Here is a 17,929-nt window from a genome sequence, read left to right as displayed (position 1 = left end):
CCTAGGTTTTCTATCTCCAGGGTTGTCTCCCTTTGTGATTTCTTTATTGTTTCTATTTCCATGTTTAGATTCTGGATGGTTTTGCTCATTCACCTGTTTGATTGTGTTTTCTTTGTTTCCTGTTTAAGGGCTTCTAGCTGTTTTCCTGTGTTCTCCTGTATTTCTTTGAGGGTGCTATTTATGTCTTTCTTAAAGTCCTTTATCATCATCATGAAAAGTGACTTTATATCTGAATCTTGCTTTTCCAGTGTGATAGTGTATCCAGGACTTGCTATGGTGGGAGTATTGGGTTCTGATGATGCCAAATAACCTTGGTTTGTATTGCTTATATTTTTACTCTTGCCCACAGCATCTGGTTATCTCTAGTGCTACCTGCCCTTGCTAAATCTGACTGGAGCCTGTCCTTCCTGTGATCCTGGTTGTGTCAGAACTCCTCAGAGTCAAGCTGTCTCTGGGATCCTGTGATCCTGGGCTTGTTAGAGTGCCTGGGAGTGGAGCTTCCTCTGGGTGTAGTGGGACTGGCTGTGGAGCTTGCGCCCAAGGTCTGCTCAGGGTACCAGCTGACTGAGACAGACCAGAAGGAACCTGAGCCACTGGGCTGGCAGAGTTCCTGTGTCTCTTTTTCTTTTAAGAACATTTTTCTTAGGAAAACCTTGAAATATAAAAAAACAAACAGTATTTCAATACTGTCATCCAACATTTGTCATTAGCATATTTTATCTTTCTTACATCTCTATGCATTGGGTTTTGCTTTTAATATTTTAAAGCAAATCTCAGACTTTCTGTCATTTCTTTCCTTTAGTAAATGTGTGGCTGAAACCGTAACCACTTTACCACTGTCAAACATTACTAATATCATCTAATATGTATCATGTGATTCAGTTTGCCAGATGTCACAAAACAATGTTTTTATACTTGGCTTATAGAATTCAAGGTCAGAGGTGCTCCCATTTGGCTTAAACTGACTCTTAGAAAATCTGTAAGAATATATTTCCTTTTCATAAAAATTTTCCTTTAAATAGTTCATTTATGAAAGTTTAGGGTATCTGTGCTGTAGGATGTCAACATTTAATATTTGCTTTGCTATATGTTGTGTTCTTCAACATGATTTTGTCACCCTTACTTTACCTGAAAATTGGAAGCTGGAAGAATTAAGAATATTTTGGGGATTCAGTGGTTCAGAGTAAGTACTACTTCCCCAGAGGACTCATGTTTGTTTCCTTGCACCCTCATCAAGAGGCTCACAATTGCTTCTGACTCCTCCTCCAGAAGGACCACAAACCTCTGACTTCTGTCAAAGCACACACACAGGCACATACAATTAAAAATGAAATAAATCTTTTTTATAAAGAAGAATATTTATAGACATTGCTGAATGTGTAGTGTGAATGATTAGGAGGCAGGACAACTGACATAGGACAGGACAGTAGATACAGACAGTGACACTGGGTGATTCGTGAAGTTCTTAGACAGCCAGTTATCTAATAGGCTAACATTCATCTTGCTTGTTGCTTAGGCCCTTTGTTTCATTGGAGTATTGGTTTCCTGTTGCAGCTGTTCAAATTACCAGATTGCAACTGAATTGGTTTTTGCTGAGCTAGTCAGAGGGTCACTAGGATGGCTCCTTACGGTGGCTCCTGGACTCCCTTACCTTTCCCTTGGTAAAAGCCATTATTAAGCTTGTGGCTCCCTTCTTTCAACAGGTGTACCTTCAGATACAAAGATAGAAAGTATGCTCCCCCACCCCAAAGGCTCTATGTATGCTAGACCAGCACTCTACCACTTGACCTATATCCCCAACACTTTGATCTGTTTGTTTGGTTGGTTTTGAAATATGAGTCTCATATCAACTAGGCTGGCCTCTGGAATGTGGGATGGCCTTAAACTTCTGACCTTTCTGCCTCTGTGTCCAAGTGTTGAGATTACAGGAGTTGCTACCATACCTAGTTTTACCTAGATGCTAGGCATCAAACCTGAGCTTATGACTATAGAGAATTCTTAGTGCTTAAGAGCACTTACTCTTGCCAGGGATGCTGGCCCAATTCCCAGTACCCACATGGTGGTTTACAACCATGTATATAACTCCAGGGGATCAAGCACCCTATTCTGACTTCCGCTGGTACCAGGCATCCTTGTGCTGCATGTATGTACATGTAGACAAAATATTCCTACACATAAAGTAAAATATTTTTTAAAAAATTACAAAAACAAAACAAAAAACCCTGGGCTTGGTACCTAGTAAGCAAGCCCTCTTAGAACTGAGCTATATCCCCTCCAACTTTTGTAAATAATTGTTTATGTGTGTGTGCTATATGGGGGTTGGGGTTTATGTGCATGCAAGTGCAGGTGCTCATGGAGGGCATCATATTCCCTGGAACTGGAATTACAGGTGGTTATGAGCCACCAAATATAGGTGCTAAGAAACAAACTTCAGTCCTGTGCTAGAGAAGCAAGAACTCTATGGCTATAAAGTATTGACCCAGCTCTGAGATAGGATCTTACTTTGTTGCCCAGGCTGCCGTTGAACTTAGAGAATCTGTGTGTGTGTGTGTGTGTGTGTGTGTGTGTGTGTGTGTGTGTGTGTGTGTATGCAAATGCTATAGTGCACATGTAGAGATCAGAGGATAACTCACAGGATTCTGTTCTCTCATTCATCCATGTGAGTCCTAGGGATCAAACTCAGATCCTCAGACTTGGCAGCAGTCACCTTTATCCACTGAGCTATCTCTCTGCCTCTATTAGTTGTAATTTTTATGCACAGATTCCTGTGTTATTTTGTTTGTCCTGAAAGCACTAAAGAGGTGATTTCTTTATCAATGTTGAAAACATTTAAACTAGCAACTTTACACAAGTGAAATGGGGGTGGGGTGGAGCGTCTTATCTCTAGAATTTTGACATGTAGGTAGTTGCATGTTGGTCACTATAACAATTCTAAGAGTCTAGTATTGTCCATATTGACATCCCTGTTCCTTATGCTTTAACTACTTCCTTCTTGTTGTTGTTGTTGTTGCTGCTGTTGTTGTTATTGTTTGGGGTTGTTACTTTTTAAACATGTTTTATGTGTGTAGGGTTTTCCTGCATGTGTATAAATGCATGAAGTGTATACAGTATCTATAGAATCCAGAAGAGGGTGTTGGGTCCCCTAGAATTGGAGTTAAAGATAGGTGTAAACTAGCATTTGGGTGCTCGGAATCAAACCCAGGTCCTCAGTTGGTGTTCTTAACTGCTAAACCATTTCTCCAGCCCTATTTGTTGTGTTGCTTACATGCCTGTATGCATTCATAGTGTGCATCTGTGGATACAAATGGAAGCCTGAATTTGACAGTGCGTATCAGCCTCGATTGCTTTAGTGAAGTCTCTCACTGAACTCAGAGGCTTGCCCCAGAGAATCCATCTCTGCTTCCCCAATGCTGGGATTACAGGTGGCTGCCACAACTGCCTAGCTTTGACATGGGTTCCAGGGACCCAAAGTCCTCACTCTTTTTGAGGCAAAATTTTTATATCCACTGAGCTATCTCCCAGGCCCCATGTCTTCTTGCTTTCTGCAACAACAGGATGGCCAGTACTACCTATAGCTGTTTCAGGCCTAGAGCGCCATTTCTCAGTGGTTCCTGCCTGGCCCAGTGCTAACTGCCTGCCACTAGCTTGCTTCTCATGAAAGCAAACATAGGAAGTGCATCCAGGCCAGAATGAAAAGAGACAGAGATGCTTCCAGTTCAAATAATGGGGTTTTTTACTTTAGTGTCTACCTTATTCTGAATATTTTGATTCTTAGGAATATAAACTTGATTATCATGGACTAGAATAAACACAACAGAAGACTGTGTGCATCCTTAGTATATATAGCCAATATCAGAATAAGGAAACAAGCTGTGCTTTATAATTTATTCTACAGTTCTCTGATCTGTATGGTTCTAAAAGGAAAGCTTTGAATCATAGTGTATTCAGATGTGCTTAGCTAGGTTCCTACCTCTGACCCCCCTTCTGTTGTCCCTTTTCCATTGTCTCTCCCTCTCACCTCCATGGCTGGGAAAAGAAAAGAACTCCTTGGGGCTTGAGCATGCTACCTGCTTGCCTTCTATATTTGAAAATTGTATAGTAATTAGACCATATGATAGACTTTGCAGTTTTGCTTTCTTGCAAATGCACCATTACATTTGCGACTGGACTGTTGTGGGCCCCAGGCTGTAATACAGTGGATATACAGAAGTTGCCCAGCAGCTCCTTTTTCTTGGACTGTGTGTGCGTCTTAGAAATGCTCCTGTGCACCATAGCCAGAGACTTGTCTTCCACACTGTGTGTTGCCTCTTTGTGGACTCAGGCTTACTCACCCTGCTTTCTTCTGGAAGTCGTGTTTGTACCCAGACTTTTAAGCTGTTTCTCACCATCTCTGCTCTTACCCTTGCACATCATTCTTCACTTGCTAGTTAGATAGCCTCTTTATCAAATTCTGAAGTTTGCCCCCAGCATTCATCCCACATGTCTGAGATCTGCTTACAGTTGCAGTAAAGGACACTCCTCACCCTTTGTTGCTGCTCTGCTTGGCTCTCCCTGGCTTGGCATCGTGAGCTGTCTTTACCTTTGTGTGGCTCTACTTTACTAGTAGAGAATGCCATTGGTACTCTGAGGAGGTGGCTCAGTTAATAAAGTGATTGCTTCAGAAGCATGAGGATCTGAGTTTGATCCTACATTTAAAAGCTACACTTAACCAGATTTTGTAACTCAGGCATTTCATCCCAGTTCTCAAGAAGCAGAGGTTGGCATATATCTACAAATTCAAGGCCAGCATGTTCTATACAGTGAGTTCCAGGCCAGCTAGAAATACATAGTGAGCCCTTGTCTCCCAATTCCTTTCCAAAGAAACCAGACATAGTTTTACACCCTTATAGTCCCAGAGCGCTGGGGAGACAGAAACAAACAGAAATCCTTGAGACTCACTGGCCAGCTAAACTTAACTTAACTGAAGGTTGTTCTCTGTCCTTTGTGCCAAGAGTGCACTCACACACAAATTATACTTTGTTCTTTGCAATAGCATTCTCATTTGACAGATGAAATATTAAAATCCCCAGGTGTGAATCAGTTTTTCTCTTAAATTGTGGCATCTTAATCTTAAAGTCAATGTTTTGGCTATCTAATTCAAGATAGAGGAAAATGACTTTGCTCTTATATATAGACATAGTAATATCAATGCAGTATAGCATTGAATTAATTCTTTACACAGACAGGAATTGTTTTCAGGAAGTCTTTAAATCAAAAGGTGAGATTTAGTTCCTAAGAGCTGATACCACAGACATATAGTACTGAAAAAGGGAGGCAGTCTCATCAGCTTGTTTGACAGATAAGGAAAAGGCCAAGTGAAGAGGGAGAAATGGCCAATGCCACCAAGCAGGTGACACCCTCTGAGGGCCGTGGGCTGTAAAGTAGAGAACCCACTTTCCTGATGTTTTGTTTCTTTTGTAGAAAACACATTGCTGTTTAGATAGAACTGGTCTTATGCTTAATCTTGCAAGCTTTTTTCTTTTTTGTTTCTGAGACAGTCTCAAGTATCCCAAGCTGGCCTAGAATTCTGTTTAGCTGAGAGTGTCCTTGAATGTCCTTATCTTTGAAATTCTTAAGTATTTGCATCCATTCCTTTAGCCAGCTTTGTATCCATAACAAGCTTTTTACAAAAATGAGCTTAATCTAGTTTGTGGAACTTGTAAGAATAAAGTTTAAAAACATTCAAATAAAATCCACAAGTTATAACTTGATGCCCCTGGTCAGTTGTTAAAGTATTTTGTTTCTTATAGTCCACTGGGATTTATAGTAAGAATATTAAAGGTAGTAACTGCAAGGGAACGCTCTCCTTCATAACCATATCATTTCTTCTCCTCCTCCCCAAAATACTAGTAATTTTTGAGGTTGGATTGCTGTGGGCTTCATGTCATGTAGAGCCAGAGTTTCTTTGAATGAAGCCTCTCTCTGCTGGGCAAGGGGAGGCGCTAGTCTGGTCTACAAAGTAAATTCCAGGTCAGCCAGGGCTGTCATAGGTCAGCATAGTTGACCCTGTCTTGAAGAAGAAAAAAAGAAAGAACAGAAAAAGAAGCCTCTAAGAAACTATGCAATTCAGGTGATCTTCATGGGTTAAGATGCTGGAAAATGATTTGTAAAATCACTTTCAAGGCCTGTTTCTTGTGAGATTTTTTTGTTCTTTGTTCTTTGTTTGTTTGGTGGGGGTAACGTGGAGGGTATGCATAGATAGACCATATACTGCCTGTTACTCCTGAGTATGGTGCTATAGATTGACAGAACTTAGCTGGCACTGCTCTCCACGTTCTCCGAGCAGCTCTATATTGTTTTCCCAAAGTGCCGGGTCCATGTGTTGTTTTTGGTATTTTGTGATGCTAGGAATTGAACTTACTTGCTGGCACAGTAGCTAGTTCTACCATTTTTCCTTTTCCAAGTGGAAGTTTCTCCATTGAAAGTAAAGGCACCACATTTGTAAGCCCTTTGGGTGAACAGTGACTACATACATAACTGCTTTTTCTGTGCTGCCCTCTCAACATCACCATGAAGCACTTCCTTTGCCAGTTGTTGGTGTTCATGTTACTCAGGATTCGTTTGTGCCCTCTCTTTCTCTTGCCTCCTCTCCTTCCCTCCCTTCCTCCTTCCTCCCCTCCCCCTCTCTCTCTTTCTTTTTTCTATTCTCTTTGACTTAGCGTCCATCCAATGAGATACTACACATATACAACCTTTCTAAAACACAGTTAGTTGTCTTTTTCTTTTCAGTGTTACTGGGTTTAAAGTTGTTGAAGTCCTCTTAAAAGATTGTACTCAAGGCTCTGATGTCTGCCACTTACTGAATGCCAGGTAAAGTGCTGAAACCTTGGTCCTCCTGCTTGAAATAGGTCTGCAGATTAAGTTCCACTTACTTTCTTAGGTAAGTCAGGCTTAATGCATATAGCTTCTAGAATTTTCTATGCCTGTTAAAAAAGTAGATCTAGAACTTAAGAAACTTTAAAAAGCAAATAGAAATTGTATTATTTGAGATTTTAAAGATAGTTTCCCCTTATTGACTTTTTTTTTTTTTTTGGTTTTTCGAGACAGGGTTTCTCTGTGTATAGCCCTGGCTGTCCTGGAATTCACTCTGTAGACCAGGCTGGCCTCGAACTCAAATCCGCCTGCCTCTGCCTCCCAAGTGCTGGGATTAAAGGTATGTACCACCACTGCCCGGCCCTTATTGACATAATTTTTAAAGCTGAGTTTTTATAATAAACAATGTTTAGAAATATTTCATTCTCCCTTTATTATTTGTACTATTTTTACATGTGGTTACATAAACAACTAACTATGAGAGTAAGCCCAATGGAGTCTTCCTAAACTACAACATCTCTGGTGGGCACCCAGAAAGCAGACTGTTAGCAGGACCTGACACTATCTGACTTTTCACTGGAATAGAGGTTTGGCCTACTAGATCTAAGAATGGTCTACTTCATTTCTGTAGAAATCTATTCACTTATTGGTTTTTTTCTACTTAGTTAAACCATTTAGAAATATATGTATATATATATAGTTTGCTTACTGGCATACATTCTTTTTAAAATGTATTTGTAGTATGTATATGTGCTGATTATTTTAATATTTCTTGAATTAGTATAGAGCTTCACTAAATACTAAATATATTCTTTTGGTGGACTATGCTCATTTATTGCTAGCATTCTAAACAGCAAAATACTATTCTAGGCAAAGTTATTATGGATAACATCACAACTCACAGAAACCCCACCTGTCCACCCAGACTTACAAACATGACAGGTAAAAGTGGACTTCATGATAACTTAACCAAGGTGGCCTGAATCACAGCTGAGCAAGATTCCAGACTAAGGAATTATGACAACACATTTAATTTTCTTCATACAGTCCACTCATTTTGTTTGCTGAATGCTGAACTAAAATATAAATATATATTTGCATATTACCAAGAAATATATAACCCCTAAGAAATAAGTCAGGATATCAGCCATTGAAGGAAAAGTTCATATCCTTTCTCTCACTTCCTGAAGAGAAATTGACATAATTAGGGGAGGAAAAGAAGCTATCATAGCTGAGCTGCCTCAGTGGATACAAACACTTGGTGAAGCAGAACCCTGCCTCAACAAGGAATAAGGTGAGAACAAAGTCCTTCAAGTTGTCCTCTGACTTCCTCATCTATCATGTGGTATATGCATGCCCAAAATCACATATAAACACACACCCTCAATAAAATAAATCTCTTCTTTTGTTTCAAGACAGGGTTTCTCTGTGTACCCCGGGCTGTCCTGGAACTCACCCTGTAGAGCAGGCTGGCTTCAAACTCAGAGAGATCCCCCTGCCCCTACCTCCCCAGTGCTGAGATTAAAGGCACACACTGCCACCACCACCAGCGGGCATAACTTTTTTTTTTAATTAAGCAAAAAAAGCTAGCAAGATGTCTCAGTATGGATAAAGGTGTTTGCCCAGTTCTAATGACCTGAGCTCTTTAAGACTCTGGGACTGGTATGGTAGAAGGAGAACTCACTCCCATAAGTTGCCCTCTGACTGCATTGCGAGCTCTGGCATATAAGCATCCCAGCACACACAAAGTACAAAACACATTTGGGTTTTGGTTTTGCTTTTAGGAAAAATTGTTGAACATTTACTTAAAAAAAAAAAAAAGACAATGTAAAAGAAACCATGGACTAAAGAGAGCTACTTGTTTCCCACCCTGAACTTGGACTATTTCATTTTAAGCTGCTGAACTGTATGTATGATAATAAACATCTGTGAAAGAAAAGTCAATTTTGATATATTGATTATTAGAATATTGTTGTAGGTTTACTGAAGCATAGTCATAGGAGGAGTGTATATTAACAAAGGTTGATCTGGGCCATATATATTCACAGGCCTGGTCACCAGTCTCAGTCTGAGTGCTCTAACTCCTAGCAGTACCATCTCTTGTCACTAACTGGGGTAGCGGGATCAATTTAAATTATTCTGTTGATCTTTAGGTAGACAGTGTCACCATTCAGGAGACAGTGGGATCTGGGAGAATGGAGCCCATAAGTGAGGCTGACTAAACTCTCATGCATTAGCCACTTTATTCAGCATCAGACATTTTTACACTAAGGGTTAAGTGTACAATCAAAAGGACAAGCTGCACATGGCAAAAACATGCTTTTCAAAAGAGGCATAGAAAGGATAGTTTATGCATTTAATTCAATAACATCAGCAAGCAATAATGAATAATGTGAGGTAAACTCACTCCACTCTACTTTGGAGGAACACAAACATGCATTCCAAGAGCGATTTTGCATTTTGAAGACACTCAGGGCACAAGACTCTTCTTTTCCTGGAGTTTCCTCAGAGCGCTGAGAGTTCTCTCTTACAGGGTCCATCCCAGGCTGAGAGTTCTCTCTTACAGGCTCCATCCCAGGCTGAGAGTTCTCTTACAGGGCTCCATCCCAGGCTGAGAGTTCTCTCTTACAGGGCTCCATCCCAGGCTGAGAGTTCTCTTACAGGGCTCCATCCCAGGCCTTATTCTGGCAACAGGGTGGGCGGGCCATGTAGCCTTAAGTCCTAGAATACTTTCCCATTTTCTGTTTTTGTTTTGTGTGTGTACATGTGTGTATGTGTGTGTGCGTGTGTGTATATGTGTGTGTTCTCTTGCTTTATGAATCCTATCAGAATATGTTAGACTGTCCTATCTCCTGTCTGCTCCATGTTTCTTTTTTTTTTTTTTTTTTTTTTTTTTTTTTTTTTTTTTTGGTGGGCCAGGAGTCAAACCTAGGAGTTGCCACTGAGCTACATCGTCAGCTCTGAAATTTCAGTCCATGATTCTTAACCATCTTTCTGTTGTTCGTTCTTATGTTTGTTTTAATGTCATGTTTGTGTGTTATTTATTTTGTGCTTTTAATTAATTGTATCATTTCAGGTTCTTGTGTCTAATCCTATATAATTTAATTTTTTTTCAATTGTAGTTTTATAAATTTTTATGGTGTTAGGGTACAAAGCCTGGGTTTATAAATGCTAAGCATGTGTTCTAACCACTGGGCCACAAACTTTTTTTTTTTTTTAAGGTTTAGTTTTATGTATATGTGTGTCTTGCCTGCGTTTATATCTGTTTATCACATGGTGCCTGGTGCCTAGGGAAACCAAAAGAAAACACCAGATACCCTGGAACTGGAGTTATAAATAGTTGTGAGCTTACATGTGGGTGCTGGGGATCAAAATGAGGTCCTTGACAAGACCAGCAAAGACTTTTAGCCACTAAACCACCTCTCCACCCTCATTTAACCACTAAGCCATCCCTCCACCCCCTTTTTAAAAAAGAGGTGGCTGTGGGTGGGTTTGTGTGCTCGCTCTCTCCAGAGAGCATGTACTCTCTACCTGCTGTGTGCACTTGCTCTACAGATATTTATATGGATGCCCAGTTTGTTACTTGGGTGCTGGGATTCAAATTCCAGTCCTCATGATTGCAAAGTGCTCTTAACTGCTGAGCCATCTCTTTAACCCCCTTGCATCTTACCCTTTGAACTTTGGACTTTCAGTTTCTATACTGTAATTGATCTGTCAATATCTTTTTTTTATCCTGTTATGAAATTTATTCCATCTTGGATATGCCTACTTTCTGTCTGTTAATTTTTTAAAAGGGTAATGGGGATTTAAAGGACTTGTAGTCCCATATCTCTAAAGCACTCCCAGAGAAGCTTTTGTCCCACAGCCCAGGCAGAACATCTAGTTGTTGCTGTGTTGCTGCTCTTCTCCTTATCCCCTTAGACCTACTTCCTGTTTAGAGTCTGGCCCTTTAGGGAATCATGATTGGGGGAATTGAAGAGTGTGACTATGTTCTAACACTTCACCTGAAGCAATCAGTAATCTTATCCCATGTTCCTTGATGTGTGAAAACCAAAATATTGCAGACCAGTGTCACTTTTTGAAGCAGCTAGAGTTGACACTTCTGTGTTTCAGTCTACTGAAGCTAGCTAGTCATAATTGTCAGCACTCCAGGAGCACCTGGGATGATTTGTGGTACATGTTTATCATTTTATATTTCATCTTTTTTTATTTGAGATAAAATCTCATATAGATAGGCCGGGTTTGTCTAGAGCTCCTAGTCCTCATGACTCTACCTCTCAAGTCTGAGATAACAAGCTAGTGTCACCATACCACCCTTGACTTAACAGTGTCTTCATTAAGTCCATGCTTTGTTTTATTTTTGAGACATCATGTAACTTTGTATCGCACTGTGACCTTGAACTCTCAATGCTCGGCCTCAGCCTTCTGAGTACTGAGGTTACAGAACATCGCCACAGCCAGGCACTGGGCCAGCTTGAACTGAGTATGGACTTCCTCACTCCATCAGAGATCCCTTGACAGCAGAATACTGACTGCTGCTGGGTGCTTCCCTCTCTGCGTCTCCCTTCTCACAGCCCTGAGACCTCAGGAACAAAAGAACAACAAAAACATTTTTTCTTGTTGCTGGTTGGTTAATCGCCAGGAGAAAGGACACCTTGCAGACCATAGTAATAACACAGAAGGAAAGACAGCTTGGTGCCTTCAGAGGCTATATCACTCACTCACTCTGCTGGCAACTAGGAAATGCCCTTGGGTCTTTTAAGCAGTACACTTTTTTTTTTTGCCTTCAGAGACTTATGAGGAGTTCCTGTCAGCTGTATTGCTGTCTCCTGGGCAGTATGGCTGAATTCTGAATTCTGACACCTCAACTTGCAGATAGTTTCCTATTCAACAGCCCCATCCCCATTCTTTTCATCACATTCCTCTTTCCCCTTTGTCCTTGAGTCTGAAGTCCAGTTAGGGCAGCTCTTCCCAGTCCCTCAGCCAGGGCCCATCACTGGGCTGCTTCTAAGAACCTGTCAAGACTTCTAAGTACATATCGAGACTACTGCTGCAAATGCCTGAAAGCCTTAGACTGAAAACTACAGAAGGCCTCTTTGGCCCTTCCACATACCATTGTCCCACAAAAATGCACCTGGAAAGGCACATATTATCCAGACTTGTAATCCAAACACTAGAGAGGGAAGCTGATACAAAACTTATACACAGTGAAACTTTATCAGAAGCGGGGGTGGGGGGTGGGGAGGGAAGGGGGTGGGGGTCATCTGCTGTTGGTTACTAGCCTTTAGTAACAACACATGTCATGGTCATATCCTATGCTGATGCATCTCACTGTCCTGGCTGCCCTGTGTGGGTCGGAAGTGTGTTCATGTCACCTCAGGAGAGGTTCAAAATGATGATTGTGTACAAATTCCTCAAGTAGTTGTCAACACAGCAGGGCAGAACTAGCCTTTTCAAAGGAGGAAGCATCCTGAGGGTTGAGGTTCTGCTCTGTCCACCTGAGTATGGGAGGGGGAGGGAGCTCACTGCAGGCTGATCTATACACATGGGACCCTGAATAATACTGTGTAGAAGGCTTCACAGGTTTTGGAGTTTGTTGTGTTGGACATTGAGGAATGGAGTAAGGATTTGCAATATAGGTGGGAGCAGGAGGAAGAGATCCCCTAGAGAATGAGACTATACTCCATCCGGGAGTGCTCTAGGAGAGGGTAAAATGGTTTTCCCAGCTGTCTGCTGTCTGAGGTCCTCTGAGCTTTCTTTTCTCTTTTGGCGACACAGTTTCTGGTGGCCTCTGCTCCAGCACCTTTGGCTCTGGGGCCTGCCTGTTCTCCGTAGGTAATAACTTCCCAACTCCTCGCCCCCTGTCAGGCCGCAGAACTCTTGAAGAGTTAGTTGGTCGGCTCCCGGGCGCTGTAGGGACCCCGCAGCGGGCGGGGCGGGCGGCCGGTCTGACGTGTCTCGGCGGGATTGGAGCCTCCGCCCTATATAGCAGCGGCGGCCCCGGCGCCGCGCCTCGGAGCGTCCCGGCTTCTCCCGCGCAGCGGCAGCGACAGACGGACAGACTCTCGGGTGGTCACACTCACGAGTGAGGATCGGGCGAGCTGGTGGGCGGGGGTGCCAGGGGCGGGGCGGTGGGGGTCGCCGCTGAGCACGTCTGGGGTCGGTTCCCCAGCTCCCCGGCCGCACAGGCGCCTGGTCTCCAGCTACCGCGACGGGCGGGGGCCGCTACGTGTCACTCTGCGCATGGCTGCGCTGGAGCGCAGAAACTTTCCCAAGTCCGCCACGCGCCGCGGTTCTGCTTGCGGGCCCGGACCGCCTGGACTACTAGCTCACCGGGCGGGCCGCCGCGATGGGGGAGGGGAGCGACCTGGCCAGGTTGGTGACGTGGGCTGCCGAGCCGGCCCCTCCCCCGCACCCCTTCCCCCAAGCTCGGCCGCACGGGGCCGTAAGGGCTGTGGACCGGACCTAGCTAGGTCAGTGGCGCCCTAGTTCGCGTCAAGCTGGGATCTTCACCCGGGGACCCTAGGTCCCGCGCGGTGCCTCGCTGCACCTTCACCTGCGGCGTCTGGCTACGTGGTCACTGGAGGACTCCCGGCCCAAGTACTACTTGGATGAGCCCCAGGGTCCATGGGTGAAAAATACATTACGGAAAAATACCGAATTTGGATGAAAGGCAGGGAGGCCGAGCAGGATACTGTCTCTTTAAGCTTGTCCCCGCCCGCGGGCGCTCTTGGCCGGTGGGAGGGCCATGCTGAGGTGGCATCTGCGAAAGTTCCTCCCAGGCTGGGTCTCTGACTTCCAGAGCTGGTAATGCACTAGGCCGGCCTTGGTGGTCACAGACATAGTCTGTGATCTCAGCATAGCTGGGTTTTGTTTTTAATTTTGGAGTTTGTACTCTTCAGTATTTGGTGGGGAAGAGGGTACTTTCGAAAGACTTCTGAGGACATAAAAGTGAAGTTTCAAATTTGGAAGAGAAACTTGAAAGTTTTCAAGCTGGAGGGTCTCAGTGCCCCCATGCAGACTGGCCTACAGTGTAAAGAACTTGAGCCTCTCTGGTTGAGGTTGATAGGAAATCCTTTCTGAAGCATAACTGAGTTCTCCTTGCATAGTGTTGCCCCTTACATAAGTAGTTGGCACAACTTAGCACAGGGGAATCAGTTTAAATACTTCCTTGTTTAGAAGCAAGAAGGATTCTTCACATACAGCTTTTTCTATTTTCTGGATTAACAACAGGTTTCCAGCTGCCACAGCTTCACCTCTCTCGTGCGCAGGAGTCCCTGTTGCTCCCTGATTCTGGGCTTCTACCTCTCTTCTTTTTGTTCTAGTTCTGTGTTGAGAACTAACCTTATTCTGTCATGTTCATTTATGCACTAAGAAGCAAATTGTAATATCTAAGTTTGGGTGCCGATGGACCCCAGCTTCCTGTGGGAAAGGTGGCAGAGGTGGCCTCAGTCCTGAAGGACTGGAGGGGCTGTACCCACTTGAGGAGACTTGAAACATGTAGACGCCAATAGAGTTAAGAATATAGATGTCATTGTTACTTACCTGAACCTTTACAGGGAGGCTGAAGATCTGGGCTCCCGTGAATGTTATGCACTCTTTTCTCTGGTGGTATTTGAAAAATCAGGTTAATGTTCTGTCATTCAGGCCTGACTTGTATGATTCAATCCAGCAAAAGGCTAAGATCCTATTCTTGGGCTCCTATCCTATTCTCCTGAGTTTAGCCAGTGGAGATGCAGGATGAAGGGCATATGGTCAGCTCTGAGGGGCCGCTGTGCAGGATGAGCATCCAGGTGCAGCTGGTTAGGCCTCTGAGTACTTGTCAGTAGAGGTTAGGCCTCTGAGTACTTGTCAGTAGAGGTAAAGAAGCAGCAGTGGATGAAGGTGGGTGTAAAGGTTCTGCTGTTAAACCAGATACAGATGGGCATTACTGAGAACATAGAAAGCCTTAGATAAAGTTGTTTACTGCAGAGTCTCCAGTAGAGATGAGGTCTATACTTACATATGGTTATCAGGTATGTGTTTTAAAGTTGAGTCTTTAACAGTGTTTTGAGTCGTTAGTTTAATTTAAAAAAAGAAAAAGAAAAAAGGAAAAAAGAGCCTTACCAGATGATATCTGAACTCTCTGTTCAGTGTGTCCCTAATTGTAACTTGTTGCCTCAAGCTCTGACAAACTGAAATCTGGAAGCTAGGCCCCAGTGAGTCTTGTCAAACCTGTCTGGAGTTTTCTAGAGGTCCACTTTGCTGTGCATGGCTGCTAGAGGGTGTTTGTAGGTGTTGGGAGTCCTGGGAGCTGCACTCTGGTTTCATCCTCGTAGGAGATGGTAGGCTTTGCACAAGGCGGTGCTTTCAGTAACTGCTTGGTTCGCTGTGAATACTCGTGGAAAGGGATCCTAAGTATGGGAGCATTTTTAAAAGAACGCTCCCTGTGGAGAGCCCTGTGTTGCATCTGGACAGGCAATATATTGTGTGGGCTTGGGCAACTAGTACTCTGGACACTTACCTTGTCCTGGAAAAGCAGGAACACTGGTCAATGGCAGCAAAGAGACAAAGACATAATACTTGAGGTCACATGGATGAACCTGGCCTGTTGAAGCGGGGTGGGTATCTGGATTTAAGAAGTGAGCAGAGCCTGATGTGGTGGTATACAACTTTAATCCCCAAACTCAGAAGGTAGAAGCAGGTAGATCTCTGAGTTCAAAGCCAGCATGGTCTACATAGAGAGACCATATCTCAAAAAAAAAAAAGTTTGTAGAGTAGATTTTGGCCTCCTTGCGTGCCTTTGAGTCTTGCAGTTTTATGACCTGTTTTTTTAAAATCTCTGGATTAGAAGGGACTGAAGGACTTTTATAGGACAATAGCAAAAACAAAGGAACTGCAGAGTTACCAAGGAGTCTTTGGTTTTGTTGTTTTTCAGACAGGTCTCACTTTGAAACTCTGGCTGGCCTGGAACTCACAGAGATCCACCTGCCTCTGCCTCTCAAGTGCTGGGATCAAAGGTGTGTGCCACCATGCCTGCCTTCAAGGATTCTTTAAAAAATCAAGGGACCCTTGCTTGTTCTGGAAGCTGGAGCTTGAGATCTTCATTCTGCTGAATACACCACAGTTAGGTGCATAGCAGAGTCAGCCTGGCAGAAGTCACAAGGATCCAGTGTACAGATCACTCTAAGGTCCCTTGAGCCGAGCAGTGGTGGTGTGTGGTTTTAATCCCAGCACTTGGGAGGCAGAGGCAGGCAGGCGGATTTAAGAGTTCAAGGCCAGCCTGGTCTACAGGGTGAGTTCCAGGCCAGCTAGGGTTATACATAGAATCCCTGTCTCGAAAAACCAAAAAAAAAAAAAAAAAGATCCCTTAAGAGTTGTCCTCTGAGAGTTTGAGATATTCAAGTTTTACTGTAATGTGTCTTGTTCAAAGTTAATGCCTAAGATCAGAGCTCTTGTGGGTTTTTTTCCCCCAAGAAAGTTGCCTAACTGTTCATAAACTAGAAGTCAAATGTAAAGAATACTTAGCCCTTTCTTTTCTTGAGAGATGAAAGAATCTGAGTTATAAAGCATGGATAAGTAACCTTTATGGGTTTTGTTTTGTTTTCTCTCCTCTCCCTCCAACCATGTATTAGTAAAAGCTGGCAGGCTGACAGAGGCAACCTCAGGACGGACTTTCTGGCTACTGACCATTTTGCTGGTAAGTTTGAGCACCCTTTCTGAAGATTTACTCTGCCTAGAACACAAAGATGTGTGACTTAGTTCTAGCCTGTATCTCCTTTCTTTGGGTTTTGTCTTCTGTGCCATGAGAAGTGTCTCCCTGGCTTTACCTGCCCTTCAGCCATGTCCTCTGCCTTACATCTGTGTTTAATTCTTTTCTTAAATGTGAATTATGCTTTTTCAGGATTTGAGTCTTAATGTTCTTTAAAAATACTGAGCTTAATTTTTTTTTTAAATTGGGATGAGGTTTTACTTTATTGTAACGACGTAAGATCTTCTTTTTTGCTCTCTGTGTGTGTGTGTGTGTGTGTGTGTGTGTGTGTGTGTGTGTGTATGTTTTGTTTTAAATACCAAGTTTCTCTGGATAGCCCTAAATGTCCTGAAAATTACTCTGTAGACCGGGCTGGCCTTTGAGATCCACCAGTGTCTGTCTCGTGAATGCTGGAATCAAAGATGTGCACCACCACACCCAGCTGCATAACTTTTTAAACTACTTGCATTTTGCTAAAATGTGCATGTAATGGTGAATAATGGTGTAAAGAAAGTGAGTTCTTCCTCATTCTGGTCTCGTAGAACTACAGAGGGCAGAGAAGCCAGCACGTGTGTCTAAGAGAGAATGCTGGATTGCAGCAAATTTTAAGGGGAGCTGGGACCTTCATAGCCATTGTCCATAGCTGCCTCGAGTAAAGAATTCTGTGCCTTAAGCCAGTTTTCTCTCTTGTGAGTGAATCCCATCCCACACCTGTGCATGAGTGGCAGAAGACCACACATTCAGCCATTTAGCACAAGGTTGGATCTCTTCCACTGTCACCATGAAGCACTGTGAGGTCCGTCCCCTAGCCATCATTCCTGAGGTGTTCCAAAATGTTAGAAATGGTTCTTTTGGATAAGTAGCTTACACATAGTAATTGTCAAGTAATTGTAATTGCCAAGTCATAGTAATTGTCATTTTTATACTTTTTATAGTACCAGGCATATCTTGAGCAATTAACCAAATAAGATGGAGTTAACTATTAAGAGAATGATTCTGGAGTTGATCTGTGCCAGCGCTGGGTCAGGCAGGTGACAGGTTCCAGTAGTCCCAGAGTACTGGTGGTTTTGGGGGAGGGTAACAAGCTGTTACTGAGGCCATCTCTGACTCCTGCAGTGGGTAAGTGGGGCACACCTAGCACTGGGTCTCTTAGCCAAGTCTTGTCTACTGTATGACAGGCAGTTTCTGAGAAAACAGGTAATCAAGTAGGCTAGGCCCTGCTCTCCTTGGCCCTTCTCATGTTCATCCTTCAAGTGAAAGCTTAAAGAACAGTTTACATTGACCTGCAAGGAGATCAGTACTATAGCTTCCAGGAAGGAGATTAAAAACATTGACTAAAGCATTTAA

At 43.2% G+C, this 17,929-nt stretch overlaps 1 protein-coding gene across 4 annotated transcripts in view; it reads left to right on the top strand.

The window, feature by feature from the left end:
• Window positions 1-17,929, top strand: part of Hdlbp (high density lipoprotein binding protein) — a 75,161-nt gene that overhangs the window by 23,186 nt on the left and 34,046 nt on the right. For 2 of the 4 annotated variants that reach the window (XM_031368493.1, XM_031368497.1), the window contains exon 2: window positions 16,467-16,531. The gene's annotated coding sequence lies outside the window, so the exon portion shown is untranslated. Of the gene's footprint in view, window positions 1-12,830; window positions 12,938-13,208; window positions 13,228-16,466; window positions 16,532-17,929 lie in introns of those variants that run through there. The other 2 variants (XM_031368494.1, XM_031368498.1) reach the window with 2 other exon arrangements.

The sequence above is a fragment of the Mastomys coucha genome, unplaced genomic scaffold, assembly GCF_008632895.1.
Source record: "Mastomys coucha isolate ucsf_1 unplaced genomic scaffold, UCSF_Mcou_1 pScaffold14, whole genome shotgun sequence".
In the NCBI taxonomy this organism is placed as follows: Eukaryota; Metazoa; Chordata; class Mammalia; order Rodentia; family Muridae; genus Mastomys; species Mastomys coucha.
This window is presented reverse-complemented; position numbering and strand designations above follow the sequence as displayed.